This window comes from Pogoniulus pusillus, chromosome 14 (assembly GCF_015220805.1).
Source record: "Pogoniulus pusillus isolate bPogPus1 chromosome 14, bPogPus1.pri, whole genome shotgun sequence".
In the NCBI taxonomy this organism is placed as follows: Eukaryota; Metazoa; Chordata; class Aves; order Piciformes; family Lybiidae; genus Pogoniulus; species Pogoniulus pusillus.
In genome coordinates, this window is record NC_087277.1 from 1,328,651 (window position 1) to 1,339,070 (window position 10,420).

At 52.4% G+C, this 10,420-nt stretch overlaps 1 long non-coding RNA gene across 1 annotated transcript; it reads left to right on the forward strand.

The window, feature by feature from the left end:
* Positions 1–424: 424 nt before the first annotated feature.
* On the forward strand, positions 425–7,636 carry LOC135181017 (uncharacterized). The gene is made up of 3 exons (XR_010304646.1): positions 425–465; positions 4,317–4,555; positions 7,407–7,636. It is a non-coding gene; the product is annotated as an uncharacterized LOC135181017 (long non-coding RNA).
* The last annotated feature ends 2,784 nt before the right edge of the window (positions 7,637–10,420 follow it).

Here is a 10,420-nt window from a genome sequence, read left to right on the forward strand (position 1 = left end):
GGGCAGGGCTTCGCCGTCAAGCGACGTCACCGTGACGCGGCCGTGACGCTCGACACTGCCTCCGCCCCGGCGCGGAGCAGGGCCCGGGGCGCTCCGCAGCGGACGGGGAGCGGGCGGGGCTGGGCTCGGCTCGCAGCTCCGGGCCCGAAACCGAGTGGCCGTTGTGGTGCCGGGAGCTGAGGCAGCGCCGCCCGAAGCTGCCGCGCCGCGGGGGTGGCGCTGGGTGCTGCGGCCGCCGAGGCCCCGAGCAGCCGCAGCTGGCGCTAGGCAATTTCAGCGGCTGAAAAGCGCAGGTCCGCAGCTGCTGTTTGCTGTGCTGCTGCTCGTTATTTAATGAGTGGCTCTTCTAAAGCCGCATCCGCTGCTGGGCGCTGCTGCTGCTGCGTCTCTTCAGGCAGGACAGCGCAGACACCCAGCACACTGGACCGTTTCTAGGTGCCACAACAGGGGGCTGTATGAACGAAGGTGAGAAATGGAAATGCAGCCTTTCTAACTGAAAACACAGACGGCCAAAGGGAGAGATGAGCTCGGGGCCATAGGGATCTATTCCTGCCCTTTCCATCTGGGGCCAGGCCAAGCAGATTTTTTTTCTTCTCAATGAGATCATCAAATTGTGGACCTGTTTTGGTTGGAAAAGACCTCTAAAATCATGCAGTTCCAAGAACCAGCCCAAGACCACCACGGCCATTAGACAGCGTCCCCAGGTGCCGTGCCCACATGTTTCTTCAACGCCCCCAAGGGACAGGGACTCCACCAGCTCCTCGGGCAGCTGAACTGGATGCTCAGCCCCTCTGGAGATGCATGCATCCCATGTGCACCGGGCATTTACCAGCCCAGCCACAGCTGAAGGCCAAGCCCACCTGATCCCAGGAACCTGCATTCCTCAGGCCACCTCCTGCACTTCCCCAGGAAGGAAAGCATGGCTGCAGTAGCTGGTGTCCCTAACACTGCTCTAGACAAGCTGCTGGCAAGGGTGGGTCTTTCTCTTTTGCTCCCCACATAGCATATTAACTTAAGGCACTTTCATTACAAGCAGTGACACCCTGCAGCACCGCTCCCTCTCCATGCTTTCCCTCAGATCCTGCCCCTCTGCACTGCTGAGACCCCACCTGGAGTCCTGCATCCAGTTCTGCAACCCTGGGACAGGAGTGATATGGAGGTGCTGGAAGGTGTCCAGAGAAGGCCCACAAGGATGAGCAGAGGGATGGAGCTGCTCTGCTAGGACCAGAGACTGAGGGAGTTGGGGCTGTTCAGTCTGGAGAGGAGAAGGCTCAGAGGTGATCTTATTGTGGCCTTATTGGGGCTACAAGAAAGCTGGGGAGGGACTTATTAGGCTGTCAGGCAGTAAAAGCACTGGGGGGAATGGAACAAAGCTGGAAATGGGGAGATTCTGAGTGGACATGAGGAGGAAGTTCTTCATTGTGAGGGTGGTGAGAGCCTGGAAGGGGTTGCCCAGGGAGGTGGTGGAATCCTCATCCCTGGAGGTGCTTAAGGCCAGGCTGGATGAGGCTCTGGGCAGCCTGATCTAGGGTAAGGTGCCCCTGCCCATGGCAGGGGGTGTTGGAGCTGGATGATCTCTGTGGTCCCTTCCAACCCTGACTGATTCTATGATTCTATGTGGGCCCTGCTTGTTGCACTCTTTTCTCCACAGTCACATTTTTTTGGGGGGGGAGGAGAGAATGATGGCAAATGTATTTGCAGTAAAGTAAAAAATGAAAACTGGGGCAGGGAATGCAACAGGCAAGATTCTGACAAGCCCTCTTCAGGGCAAAGCAGGATTGAGAAATCAAGACACTGGAGCCCTGTGGGTTCTTCAGTGTTACATGGAGTGTGTGTTCATGGCACAAAAAATCAGTGCTGAGTGCCAGTGAGTGCCTGTGACTTCTTGATACTGGGCTGGAACAAAAACAGGAAGATCTTGTTTAACAACTTCAGGCTAGATAGAAGGAAGAAAGCAAAGCTGCATGTAACCCAGATAATCTAACATATACAAAGTGCCTGGAACAGATCAAAACCAGAAGTGGCAGACAAGGTTAGTCACGGATGCTAAGTCCAAAGGAGCATTTACCATCTTCTCCATTGGAGTCCAGGGGATCTGCAATGCTAAAGTGAGCCACTCAAAGAGGAAGAAGAGTTGCTGCTCTCTACATCCCAGGTCACCCTGGCTTGCCTCTGTCTGTGGAGCCTTTGGGGCAGATAGTGTGTCTGTCTGTTCCTCTTGGTCATCAGGGAGGCCTAGCTGCTCCTCACTGGGTGGAGAGCCAGGGCCACACATGATGACATGGTGTCACCAGCCAGGGCTCAGCCCCATGGTGCCCAGGCAATGATGGCAGGCAGGGTCAGCTGAGAGTCCAGACCACCAGACAAGCTTGTGGTGACAAGGCAGGGCTGAGGTCAAACTGGAAGTCATAGAATCATAGAATCAAGCAGGTTGGAAGAGAGCTCCAAGCTCAGCCAGCCCAACCTAGCACCCAGCCCTGGCCAAGCAACCAGACCATGGCACTAAGTGCCCCAGCCAGCCTTGGCTTCAACACCTCCAGGCACAGTGACTCCAGCACCTCCCTGGGCAGCCCATTCCAATGCCAATCACTCTCTCTGCCAACAACTTCCTCCTAACATCCAGCCTAGACCTGCCCTGGCACAGCTTGAGACTGTGTCCCCTTGTTCTGTTGCTGGTTACCTGGCACCAGAGCCCAACCCCACCTGGCTACAGCCTCCCTTCAGGTAATTGTAGACAGCAATGAGCTCTGCTCTGAGCCTACTCTTCTCCAGGCTAAACATCCCCCAGCTCCCTCAGCCTCTCCTCATAGGGTTTGTGTTCCAGGCCTTTCCTCAGCCTTGCTGCCCTTCTCTGGACACCTCAACATCTCTCTGCAATGGAGGAGCCCAGAACTGGACACAGCACTCAAGGTGTGGCCTGAGCAGTGCTGAGCACAGGGGCAGAAGAACCTCCCTTGTCCTGCTGCCCACACTGCTCCTGAGCCAGCCCAGGATGCCATTGGCTTTCCTGGCCACCTGGGCACACTGCTGGCTCATCTTCAACCACTATCTCCCAGCACCCCCAAGTCCCTCTCTGCCTGGCTGCTCTCCAGCCACTGCTGTCCAGTCAGTGCTGTGGTCAGGGTCAGGTCTAGTGATGGTCACCAAGGCCAGACACAGCTGGTATGTCATCAGGTGTGAGATGAAGCTGGGTTGTGGCTCAGATCTGTGGGGGCCATACCCAGGTGCTGGCATGGCTGTTGCAGGGCTGGGCACCAGCCCTCCTGTAGTAAAGCTCAAGCAGCACAGCAGGCCAAGGTCTGAGCTGAAATTGAGCAGAAGGCATGGGTAAAGGCTGTAGGCGAGGCTGCTTAGTTCCCTCCCTTCCTGTGTTTCTCCTCTGGGTATTGTATGAAAATGTCCTTCCCATCTGAGAACGATTCCATTGTCACTGCTCTCCTTTTACAACACGATGAGATTTGTGATGTGCAGATTCCAACTCAGACAGGGCTACAGATAAATAGTTCTAAGGAAATGAAGACAATGTGAAGTCAGACAACCAAGCAAGACACCACATGCAGAGCAGGATCACATGCCATCTAGAAATGCAAACTGCTGAATGCACCTTGTCCAGAGCACACCACCAGTCCCTTCTGCAGGCCACAGGTCTAGGCTGGATGTTAGGAGGAAGTTGTTGGCAGAGAGAGTGATTGGCATTGGAATGGACTGCACAGGGAGGTGCTGGAGTCACTGTGCCTGGAGGTGTTCAGGCAAAGCCTGGCTGGGGCACTTAGTGCCATGGTCTGGTTGCTTGGCCAGGGCTGGGTGCTAGGTTGGGCTGGCTGAGCTTGGAGCTCTCTTCCAACCTGCTTGATTCTATGATTCTAAGAACAAAGACAATTTAATCACAGAGCAAAAAGAGGTTATCTAATTGGATGCTAACGACACTAGTGCTATGAATAAACCATTGCCTTTCCAGTTTCTGCTGCCCTCCTAACTTGCTAACAACAGGTCAGGATAGGCAGTGGACAAATAACAGAGAACTGCTAGGTCCCTGGAGCCTGAGGAGCATGCAAGAGGAGTGAGGACACAATAAAAGAGAAGCTCCAGGCAGGCCAGATTTTCATGATGCTATCCAGCCTGAGTCTCAGCCTCACTGCTGAGGATGGGTCTGAGCAGCTGGCTGCCTGGCCTCAGATTTCACCTTGGTCAGAGGCAGCGTCCTTCTGAGCACAGGCTGTCATTGTCCCCGAGCCCCTTGGGATTTCTGATGGGGAAGGATGAATGCCAATGCCCTGGAGGCAAGCCTTGATGTCTTTGGTGTGTATTTTGGCCAGGTTCGTGTCTCTGTTACACCAACAAAGAGACCTCGAATTGGACTGAGAACAAGACAGCCTCGGACAAGCACTCCCATGTTTTTATACATTCCTTCCTTTCCTGCCACTGGTGCCAGTGCCCTTTGTCTGTGGAGCCATTCTGTGAACTGGGACAGCAATCAAAGCCAAATCTGGAAAAGTGTAAAACTGGAAGTGTATTTACCAAGGTCCAGGGACAGGTAGCAGATGCATAGGTGCAGGTAGGTGAAATACAAGATGCCATCCAGTGCACTGCAATAGGGAAGCATCTTTATCCCCATGGACCACTCTCAGAAAGGGCCAGCAATGTTTTTTATGGGGTTATCATACTTCGAACAGTTTCCCCAAACCTGAATTCCTTTTATCTCTCAACCAATTTCTTCTGAGCTGGGCTCCCTACACTGATTTACAGCTTATGTTGGGTCTCCACGATTCTCCACGAGCCTGTGTGCTGCAGGGAGAAGAGGTTTTATAGACTCTTTTGCATAAGCTGGGGGGTGTGGGTTTTGTAAAACATTAGTTTTACAAAAGAAGTAACTCATGGAACCTCATCCAAATGACTCCGTGCCACAGTATCAGTTCTGTTCCTGCACCTACCATTGCTGATGGTGGGTAACTCCTGCAGGGGACTCTGCACATTCATCCCTTTGCATAGCAGGAGCCTGAATCTCTAAGCAAAAAAGGGGGATGGGGGGAAAGAGTCACTTTGCCAAATGAGCACAAACTTTTAAGATTCAAGTGTCAATTCTGTGACACTTCAAAAGATAAATCAATGCAATCCCCTCCCAAGCACTGCTGGGGTCCCTAACAGCCCTCCTGCTCGGGCTGTGGTTGAAAAGGGAGTTCACAGAACCACTCAGCAAGGCCAACTCAACAGCTCTGTGTGCTGTGTTGCTCTCCCAGAAGAGCAGTGCAGCAAGGCTCTCCCAGATGCTGCACACTGTTTTTCACCCCTTGCATTTCTCATAGAGGTGCTACCACTGCAGCTGATAGGCTGAGTTTTGGCCAGCGCTGGCTGTCTTGGAGTCACCTGGAACTGGCTCTGTCCAACATGGATCTGGTGTCTTCCCACAGAAGACAACTCCACACCCCCTTCCAGCCACTAAGCCCTTGCCACAACCACTGGTGACCACACAGCCATCTGTGTGCTGGGGCCAGCCCAGCATGTCACCCAGCTGCAATCTGTGTTCTGTAGGCCAGTGGCCAGCTCTTGCCCTGGTGTGGACAGCATGCAGTGGTCTGTCACCAAAAGGTGCTCACACTTTGTGCCACTCACCGCAGCCTGACAGCTGCAGCAATGGCTACAAGCTGCAATGAGGCTGGCCCAGTCCACACTCTTGTTTTAGGCCCCTGTGCATCATGTCATTAACCCAGATTAGGAGCAATCTGGGGCAGCAAGTGTCTCTCTACTGCTGCCTCTCTGAAAGCAGTTAGCATAAAAGAGCCCTGGTGAAGACATTAGTTGCAAACAGTAATTATCTAGATGCATTACTAAATTCACCCAGTATAACAATGCATGCAGACATTGTAATTAGTTTAAAAAACAAGGCAAACAAAATTTACAAATGAATGCAGTGGCTGAGGAGTCTTTAAAAATAACCAATATTGTCTTGGGACTAGTATGGAAAAATCAACACAGCCAAGCCTCAGGCTGAAAAAGCAGCCACACTTGATTCCCAATTACCAACTGGAAGGATGCAGCTAATCCCATCAGGTTCTAGCGTGATGGTGAAGGCATTTTCTGACTATAAGGAACATCTTCCCTGAAATCAGTTATTCCAGATGATTTTCCCTCGAGAGTGCAACAGAAACGGAGGTCTGAGGAGGTATCAGTGCACTTTGTAGACCTGCTGATGCATTTGTGCACACAGTAGTGAAGCTGCAAGTAAATTGTCTAGTTTGGTGATTAGATTTCTGTTTCGAAACGGTGGAATAAGAAAGTGTGATGGTTTGGGGGTTACCCACCCCCCACGCCTAAGAAACGCACCCAGGCTAGACTCAGACAGATGGAAGTTAAGGAATGAAGCTGCATTTACAGCTTAGCCCAATATACAGGCAGATATACACAAATATATGCAGTTATATACAAATTAAGAGTAACACAGAAACACAATTCCCCTCCCAGAAACAATCGGAGTCCCCAGGAAGGCTCCCGACCCAAGCCCCCTTCCCCCTCCAGCTTTCCCTCCCTTCGGAAATAACCAGATCAACCCACGGATATCTCATGTGATGAATCTGGAGATCTGAGGTGAGATGTCAAAAAGAGATGACAAGGTTACAGAAAAAAGAGGTTAGGTGGATTAGAGAGTTAAAGGCAGAATCAACCAGAGAGCAGACTGCCAGCAAGAAGGCACAGCCTGAAGTGAGAGCTGAGCAGTGTGTGAGAAGTGCCTGTCTTAGCTATACTTTGACTAGTTGTGTTTCTCAGCATAAGAATGGTGATGTAGGGCACTGTTGTTTTTCTTCTTTCTAGTCAGAGCTAAGGATTTAATTTCTCTCTGTAAATATCACCCTCAAACCAGCACAGAAAGGTCCACTCATGCTGAATCTCATGCTCAGACCAGGAGTGCCATTAATCTGGCCTAAATTGACGTGTCCATACCCAAGACTGGTAGGTTTGCTGCCTCTGTACCCAGTGGGGTTTAGCCACAGCTCATCTTTCTGGTTTTGAAGGCTAGAACTGTGGCGAGTAGTCCTCCAGAGACTATGAAATGACCCTGGGGTGGCTTGCCCTGATGCAGATGCCTATGCAACTGTCACCAGTGTTCAGTCTGATAAACTCTGCCTTAAACATCCATACCATAACCAAGACATTACCAACAATGTCATCACTTTTCTAGTCTCAAAGAAATCTCCTGGCAGTTTCCTGACAACAGAAAAGGTACAATTACCTCAAAGATTTAAACAATCAACTAGAATACCACATTCTATTAGAGAGCAAAAATGCTGCCCACAGGAAGCGAAGCCAAGGAGCTCCTAAATGATCACCTCGACAGCTCTTCTGCAGGATGAATGTGTTAGCCTTCGGGTAGTGTCTTCCTTCCCTGATGCCTATGCATCTCCACTTTCCAGCATCCCACAGATGGCCAATGCAGAGGAGAAGAAACTGAAGACACAGTGGCTGGATAGAATGAAATAAATCCATGCAGAAACTGTATTGCAGCCCTGAAGCCTTCCAGTCTGCTTTCAAGTACTCTAAAGACAGACCTGGACCCAAATAACCTGAACTTGTGTGGAGTTATCTGTTCTGAGACCTAAGAACCACAAAAACACTGTCAAGGACCAACCTCAAAGCACAAGAATAACCAAAAAAAAAAAAATATATATATATATAAAATAATAACTGGAGCATAACTTTTAAAGCTTTTTTTTGTGTGGGAGTGAAGGAAATGAAGGTAAAGATCACAGGGCTGCAATTATATGTGCAAGTGCGTGGTAAAAGAAACCAAATAATGGATAAAGTGATCTCTTCAGGTGCATGCAAAGTGAACAACAAAAGTCTAGCAGGAGTTTGCAAATAGCATCAGGAGGTTTACATCCATGAGTACATTATCAGGAGGTATTAAAAGAGGAATAAAGCTACTAGGAATGATGAAAATCCTGAACTTCCCGGGCACAGGTTATTAATAACAGTGGCTGGGGCTTAGCTATCACATGGGTGATAACCAACAACCTCCTCACAGAATAAGCCCAGAATAAGCAGGAAGAAATACTCTTTAAAATATTGTTTTCTAAGTAATGGTTGTCACTCTGACCATAAAAAAAAAAAACCCAAACCAAACAAGACAAAACCAAACAAAAAACAAGACAAACCCCAAACCACTTCCTTTTGAATGCAGTTTAAATGGAAGGACAAATAAAATCAGTCCTGTATCTAAGCTGTTCACTTACAAAAGGGAGAAATGTTGGCAAATTAAGAGACAAGTGCTAAAGAGTCAGACTTAGGAGTTGAATATGAAAGCCCCTTGACATTTCTTGAAGACAAAGGTACTAAAACTGCTTTTCTTATCACTGGCAGCAGAGAAGCTGGTACCTCACATGGTATATCCTAGGCTGTGTTCCCAGCTGGGAAGCTGATGCATGCCCTACTTCAGGTCTGCTGCATTTGAATTGTACTGCCAGTTATGACTGAACTGCTGATCACTTCAGGCAGGGAAGGAATCACCTGCATCTCCAACAGACCTGACACTGGAAAGCAGGTCCTTGAGGCAAACATCCCTCAGAAATTAAGAAATGACAGAAGTGAGATTGTGTTTTGTGTATAGATGGCCATCCAAGCTGGGAGGGGCACTGGGCAGGGCACTGGGCTGTACTGGGCTGATAGAGACTCTAAAATTTGTGATTCTTGAAGCCTTGGACTAATTTCACTTTAGAATAGAATCACAGAATCAAGCAGGCTGGAAGAGAGCTCCAAGCTCATCCAGCCCAACCTAGCACCCAGCCCTGGCCAGTCAACCAGACCATGGCACTAAGTGCCCCAGCCAGGCTTGGCTTCAACACCTCCAGGGATGGCGACTCCTAACATCCAGCCTAGACCTGCCCTGGCACAACTTGAGGCTGTGTCCCCTCGTTCTGTTGCTGGGTGCCTGGCAGCAGAGCCCAACCCCACCTGGCTACAGCCTCCCTGCAGGCAGCTGCAGACAGCAATGAGCTCTGCCCTGAGCCTCCTCTGCTGCAGGCTGCACACCCCCAGCTCCCTCAGCCTCTCCTCACAGCAGGTGGAACATTTCAAGTGTAACATTCCCGCTCCAGCTCCTTTCCTCAAAACAGAGCTCATCACACCATCACAGCTCAATTGCAACGTTAATTGGTGTTTGTGAAGCATTCCAGCAGGATTCTGATGAGCAGCATGGCGACACCTCCGTGGACGATAATAACTCCACTCAGAGCGGTGTTTAAGTGCCATGTGGTGAATAATGCCCGGGGCAGCAGGGCGAGGGGTGATTCCAAGCAGCACTGACTGGTGACCTCCGCAGCTGGCACTCTCCGTCCTTCACACTGGGTGAAGCTAGTTCCGACAGAACAGAATAGCCCAAAAGGTGGGATTAGGTCTATGCCATTATGCCTGGTTCACAATTCCCAGGACACCCCTCTCCCCTCGGCACCGTAACACTGCCAGATGGGCACAGTGGGTTACGGTACAGGGACCCGGTAGGCAGCACGGCCCGGGAGTGCCGAGTCCAGAGTGTGTGGCACCGGACGTCACCGCTACCGTACGGGTGTCCAGAGCTGGGCCGGCCGCCCTCCCCAGCCCGGCTCCTTCCCGCACCCTCCTGCTGCGGGTCCCGTCGAGCGCTGACGGCGGCACCGCTGCCCCCGACCCCCGCCAGCCGCGGTGCCCGGGCCCGCCAGAACCGGGTTGCCAGGCCTGAGTCACCGCCGCCTCCCGCGAAGCCGCCTCCCGCCGCGCCCTCCGCGCCGCCCGGGCACCGCCCGGCACACAGCAGCCGCCGCGGCTGCCAGGCTGAATAAGATAGAACATGAAAGGCCAAATAACAGGAGCTGCCACGCCCGGGGCTGCGGGGAATCTCGCTTAACCCTTCTCCGCCTGCGTTCGCAACGGCCCCGGCTCCGGGAGGGGCTGCTCCGCCGCCCAGCCAGCTCGCCTCGGGCCAGGCTGCAGAGCGAGGGGCACCGAATGGAGAGAGACAGGGACACAGAAGGCTCCGCTGCCCTTAGCACGGCAGCCCCGTGGGCACGGGGAGCAGGAGTACAGCCTCAGACACACTTTGCGCGGCACCCCTAGGCAGGGAGGGCACCGGTGCCCTCCGCTGGCCTCAGCACACCAGGAAGGCACAGGGCCCCGCTCCTGCTGCAGGGGCGCCGTCGCCCGGGAGCTGCAGCCTCAGCACACCTGTGTCCTCAGAACGGCCTCCGGAGCATGAGAAGTCCCTGATGAGCCCTAACTGCCTTCCCGGCGGCTGCTGGACTGATGTATGCCAGGCTGGGACCAGCGGCCAGGGTCCTCGCACCCAGGCCTGCGCCGCAGCCAGGCCCGATCTGGTCTGACAGGCTCCGGGCAGACGGGAAGGGAGAGGCCGCCCGCGGCTCAGGAATGTGCAGCCCTTATCTCTGGCTCCCCTGCA